The sequence below is a fragment of the Monodelphis domestica genome, chromosome 1, assembly GCF_027887165.1.
Source record: "Monodelphis domestica isolate mMonDom1 chromosome 1, mMonDom1.pri, whole genome shotgun sequence".
In the NCBI taxonomy this organism is placed as follows: Eukaryota; Metazoa; Chordata; class Mammalia; order Didelphimorphia; family Didelphidae; genus Monodelphis; species Monodelphis domestica.
In genome coordinates, this window is record NC_077227.1 from 410,301,727 (window position 1) to 410,321,834 (window position 20,108).

The 20,108-nt window shown below is 39.1% G+C and overlaps 1 protein-coding gene and 1 long non-coding RNA gene across 3 annotated transcripts in view; one reads left to right on the top strand and one right to left on the bottom strand.

The window, feature by feature from the left end:
* SLC52A3 (solute carrier family 52 member 3) overlaps nucleotides 1–6,264 on the bottom strand; it is a 20,014-nt gene extending 13,750 nt beyond the window's left edge. For both annotated transcript variants that reach the window (XR_008915240.1, XM_001366416.5), the window contains exon 1: nucleotides 6,148–6,264. The gene's annotated coding sequence lies outside the window, so the exon portion shown is untranslated. The remainder of the gene's footprint in view (nucleotides 1–6,147) is intronic.
* The window catches only part of LOC130456419 (uncharacterized), a 22,093-nt gene extending 2,053 nt beyond the window's left edge, over nucleotides 1–20,040 (top strand). Inside the window, exon 3 of the long non-coding RNA XR_008915241.1 lies at nucleotides 359–20,040. This is a non-coding gene — a long non-coding RNA (uncharacterized LOC130456419). The remainder of the gene's footprint in view (nucleotides 1–358) is intronic.
* The last annotated feature ends 68 nt before the right edge of the window (nucleotides 20,041–20,108 follow it).

The following is a 20,108-nucleotide window of genomic DNA, read 5'->3' on the forward strand; positions in this document are numbered from 1 at the left end:
ACAGAATGAGAAAGAGCCAGAAGGCCTAAATGAGAGTTAGACATAGAGAAAGAGAACGAGAATGAGTGATTAGTAGAGAGACTGCAGAAGAAACAGACAGAAAAGAAATAGAACAAGAAAATTAAAGAGAAAGGGTGAGAGAGACAGAAGGGAAAGTCAGAGTGGAAGAAAGAAGCAAAAAGGAAGTAGCCAGAGAATAACTAAGGAAGAGAGATAAAGAGAAGGGAGTGAAGGGAGCCAGCAAAAAGGAAAGAGAACCAAGAGTTGGGTGGTGGATTTGGGGTCGAAATGGAGAGGATCTGTGACTAGTTAGTGGAACTAGCAATTCATTAATCTGTGTCTTTTCCCCCACCTCTAGGCAGAAGCTCCTCTTCCCTTCCCACTGGTCCCTCCCTACCACAACCCACCCTCTCCACAAGCCCCATCCATGGCCCTTGGCCTCCTTCCTGAACCAGCCAGAACTGTGAGAGGAGGGACTAGCCTTGGAGAGGACATAAGCTGCTATATCTGCAACAAATAATACTTTTCTAAGCACTTGTCCAATTCTTGTTTGGGTCTCACAGCCAGGAAGGGGGCAAGGCAAGAAATAAACTAATTTTATGTTTTTATTCAGGACTTATGTCTTGGGGTGGGAACTCCCTCCACTACAGTAGATAAGCAACTCATCAGTAACTTACCATCTTAGAAAGACTTTCCTGGTGAGTTGAGAAGTTAAGTGGCATTCTTGTGGTCACACAATATTTGTGATCACAGGCTTGCCCCCGACCCATTATGGTATGTCATATCTTTAAAAAAATTTTTTTTTAATTTAAAAATATTTTTCCATGTTTCCAGGATTCATTTTCTTTCCCTCCCTCCTCCCAAAGCTAACAAGCAATTCCACTGGGTTGAACAAATGTTATCACTTGTGGTATGCCATATCTTATACCCCAATTTCATAGAGAAGGAAGCAGAAACAAGGAGGAAGGTCCTCTGCATCGTGGCTGGGCTGACCTTGTTTGACAGAGGTGGAGCTGATGGGCATGTGTTTGACTGTAGTGAATCAGAATTACCAGTTGGGACTTTCATAATAAATAAAAGAATGTCAGGACATCGAGGTAGTGTGATAAGTGCATAAAGTGCTAGGCCTGGGTGTGGGAAGTCTTGGGTTCAAATCTGGACTCAGACACTTACTAGCTGTGTGACCCTGGGCAAGTCACTTAACTCCATTTGCTTAGCCCTTACCTTTCTGTCTTAAGAGTTGTTACCAGGACAGAAAGTAAGGATTTAAAGGAAAAAAAAGTATACCCTAGCATTTAGCACAGTGCCTGGCACATAGTAGCTGCTTAATAAATGTTTATTGGATTGAATTGGGAGTTGTGAGAACCTTGGTTTTTAATCATTCAGCTTCTTTCCCCACAGCAGTTTACCTTGACCCTGCTGAGACCTTTCAGGAGAGGGCTGAGGGCATGAGCTAACTGACTCCTTCCTAAGGATGGGTGCCTGGTCTATATCTAAAAGTGATCAGCTTTGTCCTGGGAAGGCTCCAGACAACCCCTGAGTTCTTTAGTAGGACATGCCCAGGGATTGTGGTGGGAGGTACCAAAGGGTTGCAAGGAGAGAGGTCAGAGAGAAGTAATAGCTCTCTTAGTTCTTCCACTCCTGGTTTTGGAGAAACCTAGAAATTTAAAGAAGCCTATTAAATCTTCTGAATCATGGTTGGGTTTCTTTACTACATTTAATTGGATTGGGAGTACTGTTAGTGGGAGTAGGAAGGGATGTCTCCTACATTCCAGAAAGTGCTAAGTTACCTGTCTCATAGTTATTTCACTACTCTGAAATGTGACTATAAGACAATATGATTTTGCATAACCTGAAGAGCTGAGATTTTAAGCACCTATTGAGACAGATAAAGAATAGGATATTGGATTTATTATCAGGTTCAAATTCTGCCTCAAAAAGTGACCCTGGGTAAGCCACTTAACCTCTCCGTGTCTCAGTTTCTCCATCTGTAAATGAGAGGAGATGGATTTGGTAACTTTTACTTTCCTCTTAGCTCTAAATATATGAATCATCCACATAGTGGAACAGAGCCAAGTAGGATTCCAGACTTAGAACTGGAAGGGTCTTCCCTTCTACCCAAACTTTATAAAGTTAAAATAACATGATTTAGAGCTAAAGACCTTAAAGATCCTCTGCTCTACTGCCTTTATTTTACCCAGAAAGCAGTCTAATAAGTTATGGAGCCAGAATTAGAATCCAAGTCTTCTGATCTGACCTTCCTACTGTACCTGTCATTCCTTACTCTTTCCAGGAAAGTCATGGAATTGAAAAATAAACCTTCCCACCCTGCAAAGGGCATAGGGATACTGAGGCTGAGCAGATGACAGATGGGCAGGTACCCAGCCACCCCCCCCCCCCCCCAGAACAAAGGAATCTCTTCTTCACATCAGATATTATAAATTAGGCAAACATTGACACTGAACATAATCCTGGGGTGAGGCTCAGAGTTGTTTTAATTGCCTGAGCCCTTTTCATGAGTCAGAACTGGATGGGTTAGTTTTCCTGCTTTTCAAGAGGACTTCCTGAAAAAAAGGGAATTTTCTTTAGACTACTTCTTGGTTCTTTTGCTGCCTCTCCTGGCACCATTCCTAGGGGAAGTGCTCAGTTTCAAAACCCCATGGGCTCATGGGATTTAGAACTCAAAGGACTTTAGAGTTGTTTTTTTTTTTAACTATAACCCTCTCATTTGGCAGAAGAAGAAACTGAGGCCCCATGAGGAAGATCTTGCCTAAGGTCACATGGAGCTGAGACTTAAAGCCTGTGATACCAAGGCCAACACTCTTTCCTTAAATCCCTCATATCCACTTAGCTTGAAACCCAACTGTGTTGGTTCCTGCTTTTTAATTACAACCCATGTTTTCAAGTTAGGTGATTTGATTATGGCAGAATACTTGAGAACAGAAAGGTCTGGCCAATATCATCTCTTCCAGTCTTCATTCTAATCAGGCTGTCTTCTAGTCATTGAACCACACTCCTTGCTCCCTCACAATCATTTCTCTGATCTTCCCTGAAGTACCATCTCCATCTCCAACCCAGACCAGGTAGTTCTAAATCCTACCTTTCCTGTAAAGGCCCATTTCCTTAAAATATTTATTTGTTTGTTTGTTTGTTATAGCTGAGGTACTCCTGGGTCTAGGACTAGGAATCAGGAGAACTGAGTTTAAGTTTTCATTTCTACATTTCTTGGGTGATCATGGGCCAGTCCCTTCCCTGCTCTGGACCTCAGTTATTCCACTTGTCAAATTAGAATATTAACATAGATTTTCTTTTTCTTAAAAGAAACCCCCCAAACCCTCTTACCTGCCATCTTAAATCATTGCTATGTATTGGTTCCAAGGCAAAAAAAAGTGAATAAGGGTTTGGCAATTGGGGTTAAGTGATTTGCCCCATGGTCACAAAACTAGGAAGTGTCTGCCACCTAGCTTTTGCATAGGTCTTTTTTTAATAGCTGGTATTCAATTTTCAAGTGCTTCTTCCCATTCCAACACTCTTTATCCTTTTCTGAGACCCTTTTGTATATTGATATTCCATATTCTAGATTCCCTGCTAGCTAAAAAACTATGAACCTAAGCTCCTACTAATCATAGCCCACTCTAACCATCCATCCTTATATCCTATTACTTCTCATTAAGGCCTTACATTTTAGCCAGTCCCACACAACAGACTCATTCTGTCCTTGATCATGTAATCATAATGTTCTCCATAACTTGGACTGCCAAATCTCCACTTCTACTTATTCCAATGCTTCCTCTCCAAACCTGGCCATCCTTCAAAGTCAGATCTGGTGTTGTCAGAAAATCTTCCTGAAATGATTAGAGTCCAAAAATATCAGGAAGAAGGGTTATGGACCATCCAAAACCCAGCAAAGGAAAGTGATTTCCCAAGATCACATTATAAGTTAGCAGCACAACTGGGACCATTCCTCAGTTCTGCCATTTTATGATCTTGTGGGACCTTGTGTGAGACATTTAATCTTCCTCAGCCCCAATTTCTCCTTAAGATGAAAAAGTTGGATTAGCTGCCTGATAAAGCTCCTTCCAGCTCTAAATCTATGGTCTTTTGAGCCCTAGGACAGGGATTCTCAAGTCCACAGTTATCACTTCATTTTGTGAACTGTTTTGGTACTTACAGTCTGTACCATGCAATCAGATACTCAAGCACAAGCTGTCTTCAATGGCTCAATTGTTTCTTGTGCATAAACTTTGTCTCCTTTGTCAAATTGTAGCTAAGAGGTTGTCAAATTATAACATTCACAGTGGAATGCATGTCTAATTCCTGGGTATACTCCTTGGCCTCATAATTATTGGGGTGTACTGGAACATGCTCTGGTTCTGTAAATAGAAGATCTGATTTCAAATTCTGTCACTGATAATCACTACCTGCAGGAACTCAGACATATCAATCTATCTCTCTGAACTTTGGTTTCCTCATCAGTAAGTTAGGAGGTTTTACTATATGTCTTTGGGGTCTCTTTCTGTTTATGGGTTCGCTTCCTCTGAATATCTCTTCCATTCAGTGATCCCTAGTGGGAATTTATGCAAGTTGGCGGAATCAGACAGCCAGAATGAAGAACATCATATATTAGAGATGGAAGGAAGAGAAGAGAAGGATCCTAGAATGGGTATGACCTGACTAAAGTGGAAGGTCCTCATCAGAAGGAATGAGTGTTTAGATGGCTAGATTGAGGCATGAGTAGAACTCCAGACTGCTTGAGCTGAGAGAGACCTTAGAACATAAAGAATATGGGCTCAACTTCTGATTTACTGACTAGATAACTAAGACAGAAAGAAGTGACTTGGTCAAAGTCACATAATTTTTAAGTAGAAGAGTCCTGAGTCCAAAGCTAGGCCTCTTCATTAGTGCAAAGTACCTGATGCTAGCCGCCATATCTGTGATGCTTTATACTTTATAGAACCATTGACAGAAGTTGTATCATTGCAACTTCCCTGTTATAGGGAAGGAAGGTTGGACTATTATCCTCATTCTACAGTCAGACTGGGAAAAGGGAATTAATATGCTCCCTATCACATAGCTAGTAAGTAGCAAGAAGAGAAACAATCCCAGGTCCTCCAAACCCAAATCCCGCCATGCCAGAACTGCTTCATCCAGTTATAGGGCAAGAAATTAATGAGAAGGGAGGATGCCAGGATGAGATAAAGAGAAGCAAGATTCCTAAAGGTCCTTAAGGCAAGAGAGGAGCAAAATTCCTCAAGTCATTCTCCTTTCTCAGGCAAGCTTGCTTTCTAAATCCTCCAGAAGGACTTCTCAGTGATATCCCATGGAGACTCCCAGAGCCTCCTCCAAAAGCTCCCAATAAATGTTTGTTGATCCATCATCAGCCATGATTGGGAATAGGCTTCTGCAAAAACTATGGCATAGACTTCTTCAATCCTGTCAGTTTAGTTTTCCCATGACACTGGTGCTCTTTGTCTTGGTCAGTATCATTAGTCAGTCAATAAATCTTAATAACTACTGTGTGCCAGGCACTGTGCTAAGAGGAAATAACCCCCCAAAATGGCAAGACAGTCCCAGCCCTCAAAAAGTTCACAATCTAACAGGAGAGTCAACAAGAAAATAAATAATATATCAACAAGCTCTCTACCTGGATAAATAGGAAACAGTTAACCAAGGGAAGGCATTCTATTCTAATTAAAAATGGGTGAGGAAACACTGACTATAGAAGTAAGTCCTCCTCTGGGAGTAGCAGAACTCCAGATACAATTAGAATGATTGGATTTGGTGCCAGAAGACTTGGTTTCAAGTCTGGACTCGGGCTATTTATTAGGAGTGGTGTAATCTTGGGCAAGTCCATCTCTGAACCTCCCTCATTTCCCAAACTGGGGTGGGGGAGATCTCTGGAGTTCGTGTTAAGTGATATCTGGAGATCTTGGTCCTGTAAACCCATGAAACCAGAAGTGTGTCCTGAAGCAGGGCAACCAGCCTCCATGCTCCACTCCCACCACCCAGGCAGCAGGAACCCCGGCTGCCCAAGCCTTTGCCTCGTCCTTCTCCTCCTCCTCAGCTATCCCTCTGTAGAACTCCCAGCTCCCTTTTCTTCCCTTAGCTTGGTAGTTCCCCATAGCCCAGTGTCCCAAGAGTATTTACCTGGAGGCAGCCCGTGTCGGAGGACTAGGGGAGACTTGTGAGTACTGGCTCTGGCCCAGGCCACTCTGCCCTGGCTTAGGAGCCTTTCTTCCCTCCTGGGCTCAGTCTGGGGACGTAGTGCCCTAGTGCTTGCATGAACAGATGCCAGATGTCTGAGCGAGGTCAGCACCAGCACGCCCCAGCAGGGGAGGGATTCATAAACCATTCTCTGGGTCCCTCTGTTTTAACCCCTTCCTCTAATTCCCTCCCCCAACTTCCCCTGTACCTCCCTTTTCCCCATCCTTTACCCCCTCCCTCTCAATGGGTGGAGATGACAAGTAGGGAAAGAGGGGGCCCCTAAGGAGTTGGGGGAGTGCCCCTGTCACCTTGCCAGATTTTCAACTGGGGAGGAGAAAAAGAAGCCAGGGAGCCTGTTGAGACCTTGTCCTTCCTGTTCCTACCAAAGTCTGTGACTGGAGGAAGGTAGGGGAAATCTACCCCAGACTTCCTTATCCCATTTTAACTGTTTGGAAGAAGACAGAAGAAAACGGGAAGGTCTCTCTCTCTCTCTCTCTCTCTCTCTCTCTCTCTCTCTCTCTCTCTCTCTCTCTCTCTCTCTCTCTCTCGCTTTCTCTGTCTATCTGTCTGTCTGTCTGTCTGTCTGTCTGTCTGTCTGTCTGTCTGTCTGTCTGTCTGTCTGTGTCTCTCTCTGTCTCTGTCTGCCTTTGTCTCTCTCTGTCTCTGTCTGTCTGTCTGTCTCTCTCCCTCTCCTTCCCTCCCTACTTTCTTCTGCCCCCCTCTCTCTCCCTCCCTCCTGGATCATTCAGCGGAGTCTGGGGTTCTCTCTCTGTCCCTTAGAACTTCAAGTCCCTCCTTTCACTCATTGTTTTATTCCACCTGAGGTTACCTGCATGGCAAGTTCTGGGTCTCCTCTCAGGAGCAGCAAACAGGCAGCTAAGCATTAACCTGGTCCCAGCTTCTTGCCTGGGGACCTGAGGAAGGTTAACTGAGGATTCCAGGGTCACCTGATACCCTTGACTAATACTCAGGTGACAGCCTTCTTCCCTCTTATACAACCCCCAACTCCTCCCCTCCCTTTCCCATCAATGTCCTTCTCTGGGGCATTTTTGCTAGATTCCAAACCTAGTACAGTGACATTTAGACTAAGGTAGGTTAGATGGGGTCAGAATTTGGAGATGATTGTGGGTGGGACTGGGAGAATTAAAGATGATCTGGAAGCTAAGGTGATCTTAGTACAGTCCTGGAACCTGGATTCTGCTCCTAACCCTGCCACCAATTTTCTGTTTGACTGAAAAAACCCGTTACTGTTTCTGGGCCTCAGTTTCCCCATATAGAAAATGAAATATTGATCTAAATGGTTTCTTTCTATCTTTAAGGATCTTCTTTCTAGTTCCGAGAGACTATTTTTTAAGTTCTTTCTCTGTTGCTTTGTGATTGCCCATTGGGTACTAGGGCATGTGCCAGGGAATTGTACTCATTCTTTATTGTCCAAAGGTGAAGATCTTAACCACCAAGCACTCCATACCAGTGTGCCCCCTGTTCCAGCTCCTCTCTGAAGCACAAAGGATACTGTACACTCTCTTGTGTGTACCTTAAATTGGAAAGAACTAGAAAGGATCCTAGAACAGAGAATGTCAGAGTGATGAGGGACCTCAGTAGAACTATAGCTAGGATACTTGGGCTTGACTTTTTCTTTGTGTGCTTGTGGGGGTTTCTTTTTTAATATTTTATAATTTTCTAATTATGTGTAAAAATAATTTTTAACATTTCTTTTACAAAATATTTTAGTCTCCTCTCTGAGACTGTAAGCCGTTTGATATTGGTTATACTTGTGTAGCCATGTAAAAAGCCCATAAAAAACTAAGAAAGTAAAAAATGATCTGCTTCGATCTGCTTTCAGATTCTGTCAATTGTTTTTCTGGTGGTAGATGGTATTTTTCATCATAAGCCCTTTGGAATTGTCTTAGGCCTTTGTATTGCTGAAAATAGCTAAGCCATTCACAGTTGATCATTGTACAATATTGCCATTACTATGTACAATGACTCCTTGTTCTTCTCACTGAATAAGTAAATTAACTTGGGTAGAATTGTCATTTTTATTGTATTGCCTTGGCCTGCCCACAAGCAATTTCAATTTTTCCAATTGTTCAGACCTGATTTTATTTAAAAGGTGTTTTGTAATTGTGTTCACATAGTTCCTGCGTTTGTCTTGACAGGTAGTATTTTATATTTTACTTACATTCTCTATAGTTATTTTATTTTATTTTTCCTTTTTTTATTTAGAATATTTTTCCATGGTTACATGATTCATGATGCCACCCCTGTAAAAATTAAATTAGTATCTAGTAATAAAAATATTATATTTTGTGAGGTTTATTAAAGATTATTAGAAATCAAGGATACATTAAAAACCACATACCCAGGGCTGATTAGCCCATCAAAGCTTACTTACTACATCATTGCCATGGCAGAGAAGAGAGCGTGGGAGGCATTACTGCCAGTTAAATATTAATTGTGATCTCGCCCATGTGGAGACTCAGGTGAGATTATAGAGAATTCTGGGAAATACCAAGGACTTCTGGGGATTGAAGTCTGGGGTTCAAAAATCTCCATTTTTACACCCCCACCTGCTCTTTCCTCCTCTATCTTGAAGCTGACAAGGAGTTCCATTGGGTTATACATGTATTATTGTTCAAAATCTATTTCCATGTTATTCATATTTGCAGTAGAGTTATCCTTTAACATCAAAACCCTAATCATATCCCTATTGAACTATGTGTTCAATCATATATTTTTCTAATGCATTTCTGTTCCCATAGTTCGTTCTCAGGGTGTGGATAGCATGCCTTTGTAAAAATGGATTGGAATCCAGGACTTCAATCCCCATAAGCCTTTGCTCCACTTCCCCAGAATGCCTTGTAATCTCACCTGGGCCAAGATTGAGAGGGATTTAACCTGATTGCAAAGGCTTTTGGGCTCTCTTTTGGACTTTCACTTTGGGGCAGATGTGGCTCTTTACATAATGTAGGTGAGGTCTTGTCAAGGCCTCTGGCCTAGGCACGTGTTTTTTCTTACTTGTATATTCTTAAATTCTCAACCTTTAATAAACCTCTAAAAATATAATACTCCTTGCAGAGAGAAACTAATTTCTACCTGCCTCAGTCTCCTAAATTTTCATCTTTACAGTTTTTGGCGACCACTAGATTGGATGAGAACTTCTCAAATTTTTTAGCCTAGATAATGATTTTTTTTAAGCCACGTTTCTCCAAGACGCTTTTTAGAAAACCATCTTGATCAGCTCCTGCCTGCGGCCCTCTCCGGCTCCTGCTTCTGCTCCTGGCCTCTCACCTGGTGCCCGAGCTCCCGGCCCTGCTTGTCTGCGCTCTGGCTCCCAGCCCTGCCCACCCCAGCAGTCTGTCTCTCACCCATCTGGCCTCTGACCCAGATGGCTCATCACCCCAGCCCCAGCCCCACGAGCGTGACCCCAGCCAGCTCATCACCCAGATCCTTGGAGCAGATCGCTCAAGACTCATTGCGACCAGCTGGTAACAGTATTGGCCACGTGGGTGGAGGGGAGAGACGAGAGGGAAAGGAGAATGGGTAATTTTCCCTTAGGCTAAGCCTCCACTTGGATGGGGGTATTGACCATAGGGGGTTCATAGCAGGGGAGAGAGAAGAAACAAACTTTTCAAACAGAAACTTAAAAAACAATGGGCTGTTTAAAAGGATACCTTTTGACTGTTCTGGTAATTTCATTGATTTCACCTGTGTGCCAGAAGAAAGATTCAGCCCAAAGATTCAACTTTGGGGAGGCAAATGGGTGTCTCAGCAAACTGAGAGCCAGGCCTACAGACATGCGGTCCTGGGTTAAAATCTGGCCTCAGATACTCCCCAGCTGTGGGGTGCTGGACGGGTCCCTTAAACCCCATTGCCTAGCCCTTACTACTCTGCCTTCGGACAATGGACATTTACATGCATAATTAATTAAAAGAAAACAAAAACAAAAAAACATACACCTAAGGAACTTTAAAGACTGGAGGTTATGATTTTAAGGCATTTCAGACTCCAATGGTTTATAAAAATCTCTGTATTCTATTGCATTTTTTGTTTAAGGTTTAACTTTGTGATTTTAAGTTCATATATTACTGGATTCAATATTCTGTTACACTGAAGGTTGATTGAATTTATTTTGAATGTACTGAGTTTTGAAATTCTGTTGTTTTCTCCCTATAACTGTGCCAAACAAATATTATAGTAATTAAGCCCATATGAAAAAAAAACAGCCTTTCTATTTTGACTTTGTAAATTATCATATAGATGAACTTAAGGACTGGTTATAATTTTATAATAACCTTTGGAAAATTTAATATGCTAAATATCTCAAATGATTTTAAGGGTTTTTTTTTAATATGATTTTTGGAATTTTTTTTAACAATCTCTGGTTATTTTTGCCTGCCCCTACCATGAGGTAAGGCCCATTACAGTAGCTGAAGTGAAATTTATTTTATAACCCCCAACCTTCCCGCATTTCTAAATATGTGAATGGAAGTTGGGCAGTTAATCTCAGGGCATTTGTAGCCCTAAAAAGCCTCCAAAAAAGGAGCACCCCTTTATTTATACTCTTCAGCTCACTACTTTACTTGCATCAGAATGATATATAGATTTCTTGATTATGTTCTTAACCCAAGATGAGTTTTACTTTGTTTTAAAAAAAATATGTTTGAATACCAAGGTTGAAAGATTGCTATGTTTGTAAAAAATGTGACAAATATCCATCAATTCATAGGCTTTTAAATGTCATACAACTTATGTGAAATGTGAAAGTGTGTTTGTTTGCTATTGTAATTAATTGGGCTATTGAGAATTTTGGGGATTTTGATAACTACATATTTGTACTACTGTATTTTTAAAAATGAAAAAATTGTTACCTTGTTCAATTCATTTGCCTTCTACTCACAGTGAGCATGGCCAGATATTAAGAGGAAATGGATCTCATTTTTGGTGAGAAAGCCTTGCATTTTATATTTTCTTAGCTGACACTGAGTGCCAATGATTATAAGCTATATTTTTGAATTTTAAAGCTCTTTTATTATTATATTTTTCTTGCATGTGCAATATACTATTTTTTTCCTCTCCTTTTATATTTGAAGCACATGTCACCAGCATTAAGATTTTCTTTAACTTTTTGACTTTTCAGTACTACAAGTTTAAGATACATTTGCTAATGCATACCCCAAAAAGCTTGTGACTATAAAAATGATGCCACTAATTATTTAAATAAATTATTGGACTTTGCTTAATGATTCTGTCTGATTCCAGGACAAGATATACACAACAGAGTCATTGCACAGAGCCAAAGAAAAGCCAATCCAGGATGGATTGATGCACTTCTAGGCCAATACAAAGGTCTTGAACCTAGTGTGAAGACTCAAGGTTACTGTGTTTAACACGTTGTTATGACATAGGTTTTCCTTGTGTCCATACTCACTCTGAAGATACTCACAGACGAGTATCCCCAAAACCTTGGCTCATATAATCTGGTCCCTTTCTTTTCTGCCTCTCATAGTGTGGCAACTTTCTGTAGTCCTGGCTATTGACTGGGTAAATGCATCATTGCTTAGATCATTTTGATTGGGCCCTGATAGAAGGACCTGTTATAGATTTATTTTTCTTTTACTTGGAATTTTTACACACATAAGACTTTGATAGTCTATATTTTCATCCAGAAATTTTTTTTTAATTTGGATTTTTCTGATATCCTTTTAATATCTCTTGCCAATTGATTCATATACCTCATACCTCAGCCATGCATCCCTAAGTGATCCTGTATTTGTCAATCACCCTCTTCATGGGGGAATGTAAAAAATATCATTTAAATTGCAAAGTTTAAATTCTTTTTGAGAAGAATTTTAGGTAAAGAAGATGATACCTCTCTGAATCCAGAACTGAATTGTTGGAGAAGATACTATGAAGAAGCCTCCAGACCAGCCAGCTGCACAAAAATTGAACTTTGGGTGTGGTTTATTGAACATTTATGTGTATGTATACTTTCATGCCAAAAGGGGACTGCCCCCTGACTGGCTTTTTGTCAATGCGTTCAGCAATTATTGGTTTTATTCTTTTTGTTTCTCTTATCCTCAAATTACTTAAATGTTTAAGTTGATTATATTCTCATGATCCTTTTTGGGGAAACTTTGCCCCCCAACAACGATCATATGGAGAAATGTAAAAATGGATTGGAATCCAGGACTTCAATCCCAACAAGCCTTTGCTCCACTTCCCCAGAATGCTTTGTAATCTCACCTGGGCCAAGATCCAGAAGGGATTTAACTTGATTGCAAAGGCTTTTGGGCTCTCTTTTGGACTTTCGCTTTGGGGCAGATGTGGCTCTTTCCATAATGTAGGTGAGGTTTTGTCTAGGCCTCTGGCCTAGGCATGTGTTTTTTCTTACTTGTATATTCTTAAATTCTAATCCTCTTGTGAATTTCAAAACTATTCAACCCTGTTCAAACCATTCTTTAGAGGATGGGATTTGGCTATTTCCTGATCAATAACAATAGAGATACTTGGAATGACAGAATCAGGTCTTGGAAACTACAATCTCCACCCTACTCAAGGTAACAGGATTTAGGAAGGGCTGCAGCAAAGCTCAAGATTTAATTATTTGAGAATATGACCTTCAACAGATATGTGCAAAGGGGGGCAGACCTCTGGGCAGTCCTGGGTGAAGCTAGAGCCACCATTGGCACAGGTGAGACACAGGAAGTGAGGTAGAGGACAGCTGAGGAGTTCTGGGGACTTTCTGTGTGAAGGAGAGGAGGTGATTGGAGCCTGGTGCTTTGGAGTGGAGGCGCTCAGACTGTTTCTCCATTTTGGTCACGTGAGTGATAGGGACTGATCTCTTTTCTTTGCCTCAGCTATCCAAGGCCTTGTGCCTTTGGCCCAGCCTAAGCAGAGTGGGTATTTAAATTTAAGCCCTATTCCCTTCTCATCCCTTTCTCTCTCTCTCTCTCTCTCTAATACCTTTCTTCCTCCTGTTTGAAATTAAAAACTCCATAAAAGGTTGACTGCTGACTTGAGTTTTCATTTAGGAATTACATAGCTGAATTCCTTGGAGACCTTAAATTAATATATATCAGTCTTTTAATGTGATTTCCATCTCACACTCTAAAAATATAATACTCCTTGCAGAGAGAAACTAATTTCTACCTGCCTCAGTCTCCTAAATTTTCATCTTTACACCTTCTTCTAAGTTCCTCTGGATTGTCCTGGGTCATTGCATTGCTGGTAGTAAAGAAGTCCATTATATTTGATTGTGTCATAATGTATCAGACTCTGTGGACAATGTTCTCCTGGTTCTGCTCCTCTCACTCTGCATCAATTCCTGGAGGTCTTTCCAGTTCACATGGAATTCCTCCATTTCTATATTCCTTTTAGCACAATAATATTCCATCAACAATGTATACTATAACTTATTGAGCCATTCTCCAATCAATGTGTACCCCCTCATTTTCCATTTTTTTGCTACCACAGAGTGCCATAGTTATTTTCGTATAGTTATTTTAAATGGAATTTCTCTTTCTTTCTCTTGCTATTGGATTTTGTTAGTAATATGTAAAAATGCTGATTTTTTATGTGGGTTTATTTTCTATCTTGCAACTATGCTAACATTGTAAATTATTTCAACTAGTTTTTTAGTTAATTCTCTAGATTTCCTCAAATATACCATCATGTCATCTTCAAAGAGTGATGGTTTTGTTTCCTCACTGCTTATTTTAAATCCTTCAATGTCCTCTCCTTTTTATTGTTATAGCTAGCATTTCTAGTACAATACAAATAATAGTGGCAATAATGGACATCCTTGCTTCTCCCCTCTTCTTATTGGAAAGCTTTTAACTTATCTTCATTACAGATAATGCTTGCTATTGGTTTAAGATAAATATTATTCATCATTTTAAGGAAAACTTCACTTATTCCTTTGTTTTATAGCAATAGGAATGAGTGCTGTATTTAAAGTTTTTTCTGCATTTATTGAGATAATCATATGATTTTCTTGGATTTGTTACTAATATGGTTAATTATACTGATAGTTTTCTTAATATTGAACCAGCATTGCATTCTTTGTATAAATCCCATCTGTTAATGTATAATCTTTGTGACATATTGCTGTAATCTTCTTGCTGGTATTTTATATAAAATGTTTTTATCAGTAGTCATTAGAGAAATTGACCTATAGTTTTCTTTCTTCATTTTTATTTTCTTCTATTTTTTATTCTTTGTTTTTCCTCTACCAAGCTGTTAACTCTTTTTTTCATGCTTCTTGCATTACTTAAATTTCTTTTCCAATTTTTCCTCCACCTCTTTTATTTGTTTTTAAAATAATTTTTGAATTTTTCCAGGAATTTTTTTTAGAATGTTTGATAGAATTCATTTGTGATTCCATCTGGTCCTGGGGATTTTTCTTAGGGAGTTCTTTGATGGCTTGTTCAATTTCTTTTTCTGATATGGGGTAATTAAGGCATTCTATTTCTTCTTCTGTTAATCTAGGAAATTTATATATATTTTAAATAAACTCTTACCTTCCATCTTGGAATCAGCATTGATTCCAAGGCAGAAGAGTGGTAAGGGCTAGGCAATGAGGGTCAAGTGACTTGCCCAGGGTCACACAGCTGGGTAGTGTCTGAGGCCAGATTTGAACCTAGGACCTCCTGTCTCAAGGCCTGGCTCTCAATATACTGAGCTACCCAGCTGCCCCATAATTTATATTTTTGTGAATATTCATCCATATCTCCTAGATTGCCATATGTATTGCCATATAATTGGGCAAAATAGTTTTTTAATGATTGCCATAATTTCCTCTTCATTAGAGGTGATGTCTCCCTTTTCATCTTTGATACTATTAATTTGGTTTTCTTCTTTCCTTCTTTTTAGTTAGATTGATCAGCACTGTCTATTTTATTTGTTTTTTCAAAGTACCAGCTTCTAGTCTTATTTATTAATTCAATAGTTCTTTTACTTTTGATTTTATTAATTTCTTTAATTTTTAGGATCTCAAATTTAGTTTTCACCTGAAGATTTTTAATTTGTTAGCTTTCTAGTTTTTTAATTTGCATGCCTAATTCATTGACTTCTTCCCTCCCTAATTTGTTAATATATGCACTCAAGGATATAAATGTCCCCCTGAGTATTGCTTTGGCTGCATCCCATAGATTTTGAAAGGATATCTCATCATTGTCTTTTTCTTCAATGAAGTTATTAATTATTTTTATGATTTGTTCTTTAACTAACCTATTTTGGAGAATCATATTATTTAATTTCCAATTAATTTTTGATTTGCCCCTCTATGTACCCTTGCTAATTTTAATTTTTATTGCCTTATGATCTAAAAAAGGTTGCATTTATTATTTCTGCTCTTTTGCACTTGTTTTCAATGTTTTTATGCCCTAGTACATGGTCGGTCTTTGTAAATGTACCATGTGCTGCTGAAAAGAAGGTGTATTCCTTTTTGTCCCTATTTGTTTTCTCCACATATCTATTAACTCTAATTTTTCTAAGATTTCATTCACATCTCTTACCTCTTTCATATTTATGTTTTGGTTTGATTTATATAAATTTGATAGTGGTAGGTTCAGGTCTCCCACTAGTATAGTTTTACTATTTATTTAATCCTTGAGCTCCACTAGTTTCGCCTTTAGAAATCTGGATGCTATACTATTTGATGCATACATGTTGAATACTGATATTTCCTTATTGTCTATGCTGCCTTTTTATCAGGATGTAATTACCTTCCCTATCTCTTTTAACTAGATTTTATTTTTACTTTGGCTTTGTCAGACATCATAACTGTTGACTCTTGCCTTTTTTTCTCAGTTGATGCCCAATAGATTTTGTTCCATCCACTTATCTTTACCCTGTGTGTATCTATCTGTCTCATGTGTGTTTCTTGTAGATATGGTATGATTTTGGTTTCTAATCCATTCTGCTGTTTGCTTGCTTTTTATTGGTGAGTTCATTCCATTCACATTCAGAATTATGATTTCCAGCTGAGTATTTCCCAACATTTTGACTTTCACTTGTAAAAATAGACTCGAATCCAGGATTTCAATTCCCAGAAGTCCATGCTCCACTTCCCCAGAATGGTTTGTAATCTCACTGAATTCTCACCTGGGACGAGAGCAAAATATTATTTAAAGGTTCTCCACCATAGGTGGGGTCTCTTTTTTTTTCCTCTTTTTACTTCTGCTTCAGAGCACACGCGGCTCTTCACCTAGAAGGCAAGATGTGAGTGGTCGTGAATAGGCTCTCTGGGCCTAGACATGTGCTTTTCTTACTTGTGTTTTCTTTTAATTTTAATCTTCAATAAACCTCATAAAAATATAATACTCCTTGCAGAGAGAAATTAATTTCTATCTTGCCTCAGTCTCCCCAAAATTTTAATCTTTACAGTTTGGCATAACCACTTCGGGAAAATGAAATATCTCAATCTTCTGATTCTTTTTGGATTCTTTTCTCTACTAAGCTTTAATAGCTAGTGCCTAGAAATTTTTTTAAGCCAGGTTTCTCTGGTCAAGGTTTTTTTTACCCTTGCAAAGCTGTTGCTCCTTCCAGCCATTAGATAGCTCCCCCACCCAGCTCGGCCAGCCTCTTCTCTGTTCCTGCCTGCAGCCCCCGCTCCAGACCTGTTGCCTTTGCCACCCACCTGGCCCCTGGCTGCTTCATTCTGCCTGCCTGTTTTTCCTGCTGCTGCTCCTGACCTCTCTCTGTCCTCACCTAGTCCTGGCCCTTCCCACCCTGGCTGCCCACTCTGGTTCCCGGCCCTGCTTGCCTGTGTTCCTGTCTTTCCTGGCCTACCCCGGTGCTCTCTCTAGCTCACCCGGTCCTTGTTCAACTCAGATCCTTGGAGCAGAACACTCAGGACTCATTTCTACCAGCTGGTAACAAACGGGGGTATCAGCTCCACATGAGTGGACTGGGCTCCACCTGGGTGGATCGGACCATAGGAGGGGAGAGGGAGAAAAGGGAGAGGAGAAGAAACAGATTTTTCCAAACAGGAACTTAAAAGCAATGGGCTATTTAAAAGGATACCTTTTGACTGTTCTGGTAATTTCATTGATTTCACCTGTGTGCCAGAAGAAAGATTCAGCCCAAAGATTCAACTTTAACTTTGAAGTTGCAAATGGGTGGCTCAGCGAACTGAGAGCCAGGCCTAAAGACATGTGGTCCTGGGTTAAAATCTGGCCTCAGATACTCCCCAGATGTGGGGCCCTGGATGGGTCCCTTAACCCCCATTGCTTAGCCCTTACCACTCTGCCTTCTGACAATAGACATTTAAATGGATAAGAACCCCAAGGAACTTAAGGACTGGAGGTTATATATTTTAAGACATTTCAGACACCAATGGTTATAAAAATCTCTGTATTTCTTCTATTGCATTTTCCTGATTGTTTTGTTTAAGATTTAACTTTGTGATTTTAAGTTCGTATATTACTGGATTCAATATTATTCTGTTATACTGTTCATTTAATGTACTGAGTTTTACACTGAATCATTTGAATGCATTGAGTTTTAAATACTGTTATATTCTGTTGCTTTTCCCCCATATATTGAACAAATATCATTGTAATTAAGCCCGTATATATAAAAAAAAAAAACAGCCTTTCTATTTTGACTTTGTAAATTGTCCATAGAGGATAGATGGACTTCTTCAGAACTGGTTACAATTCCTATAAAAACTTTTGGAAAATTTAATGTGCTAAATATCTCAAATGATTTTAAGGTTTTTTAAAAAATATCATTTTTGGAATTTTTAAAAACAATCTCTGGTTATTTTTGCCTGCCCCTACCACAAGGTAAGGCCCATAGCTGAAGTGAAATACAATTATAACCCCTAACCTTCCTGCATTTCTAAATATGTGAATGGAAGTTAGGGAAGTTAATCTCAGGGCATTTGTACCCCTAAAAAAGCCTCCAAAAAAGGAGCATCTCTCATTTATACTCTTCAGCTCACTATTTTACTTCCACCAGAATATATAGATTTCTTCATGATGTTCAAAACCCGAAATGAATTTTACTTTGTTTAAAAATATGTTTATTCACCAAGGTTGAAATATTTGCTATGATTGTAAAAACTTGTGACAAATATCCATCAATTCATAGGTTTAAAAAAATGCCATACAGCAACTTATGTGAAATATGATAATGTGTTTGTTTGCTATTGTAATTAATTGGGCTATTGAGAATTTTGGGGATATTGATAACTACATATTTATAATACTGTTCTTTAAAAATGAAAAATGTTACCTTGCTCAATTCATTTGTCTTATACTCACAGTGGAGCATGGCCAGACATGGAGAGGAAATGGATCTCATTTTTGGTGAGAAAGCCTTGTATTCTATATTTCCCTAGCTGACACAGTGGGTCAATGATTATAAGTTATATTTTTGAAATTTTTAAAGCTTTTTTATTATATTTTTCTCACATGTGCAATATACTTTTTCAGTTTTTTTCTCTTTTTTATATTTGAAGCACATGTCACCAGCATTAAGATTTTCTTTAAATTTTTGATTTATCAGTACTACAAGTTTAAGATATATTTGCTAATGCATACCCCAAAAGCTAGAAGACTATAAAAATGATGCCACTAATTGTTTAAAAAATTATGGGAGTTTGCTTAATGATTTTGTCTGATTCCAGGACAAGATATACACAAAAGAGCCATTGCACAGAGCCAAAGAAAAGGGTATCCAGGATGGATTGATGCACTTCTAGGCCAATACAAAGGTTTTGAACCTAGTGTGAAGACTCGAGGTTACTGTGTTTAACATTTGTTACAACATAGGCTTTCCTTGTGTCCATACTCACTCTGAAAATATTCACAGATGAGTATCCCCAAAACCTTGGCTCATATAATCTGGTCCCCTTTTCTGCCTTTCATAGTGTGGTAACTTTCTGTAGTCCTGGCTACTGACTGGGTAAATGCATCATTGCTTAGATCATTTTAATTGGGCCCTGATTCAAGGACCTGTTATAGATATATTTTTCTTTTACTTGGAATTTTTACACACATAAGACTTTGATAGTCTACATTTTCATCCAGTATTTTCTTTTTTATTTGGATTTTCTGATATCTTTTTAATTTCTCTTACCAATTGATTCATATACCTCATACCTCAGCCATGCATCCCCAAGTGATCCTGTATTTTTCAATCACCCTCTTAACAGGGGAATGTAAAAAAAAAAATCATTATTTAAATTGCAAAGTTTAAATTCCTTTTGAGAAGAATTTTAGGTAAAGAAAGATGATACCTCTCCGAATCCAGAAACTGAACTGTTGGAGAAGACACTATGAAGAAGCCTCCAGACCACAAGCTGCACAAAAATGAACTTTGGGTGTGGTTGATTGAACATTTATTTGTATGTATACTTTCATGCCAAAGGGGACTTCCCCATAAGTAGCTTTTTGTCAATGCGTCTAGCAATTATTGTTTTTTTTTCCCCTCAATTTCAAATTATTGTAATCTCTAAGTTGATTATGTTTTCATGATCCTTTTTGGGGAAACCTTTCCCAATAAGAATCAAACGGGGGAATGTAAAAATAGACTCGAATCCAGGACTTCAATCCCCAGAAGTCCATGCTCCACTTCCCCAGAATGCTTTGTAATTTCACTGAATTCTCATCTGGGACTAGAGCAAAATATTATTTAAAGGTTCTCCACCGTAGGTGGGGGTCTCTTTTTTTTCTCTTTTTACTTCTGCTTCAGAGCACACGCGGCTCTCCACCTAGAAGGCAAGATGTGAGTGGTCGTGAATAGGCTCTCTGGGCCTAGACATGTGCTTTTCTTACTTGTGTTTTCTTTTAATTTTAACCTTCAATAAACCTCATAAAAATATAATACTCCTTGCAGAGAGAAATTAATTTCTATCTTGCCTCAGTCTCCCCAAAATTTTTATCTTTACACAC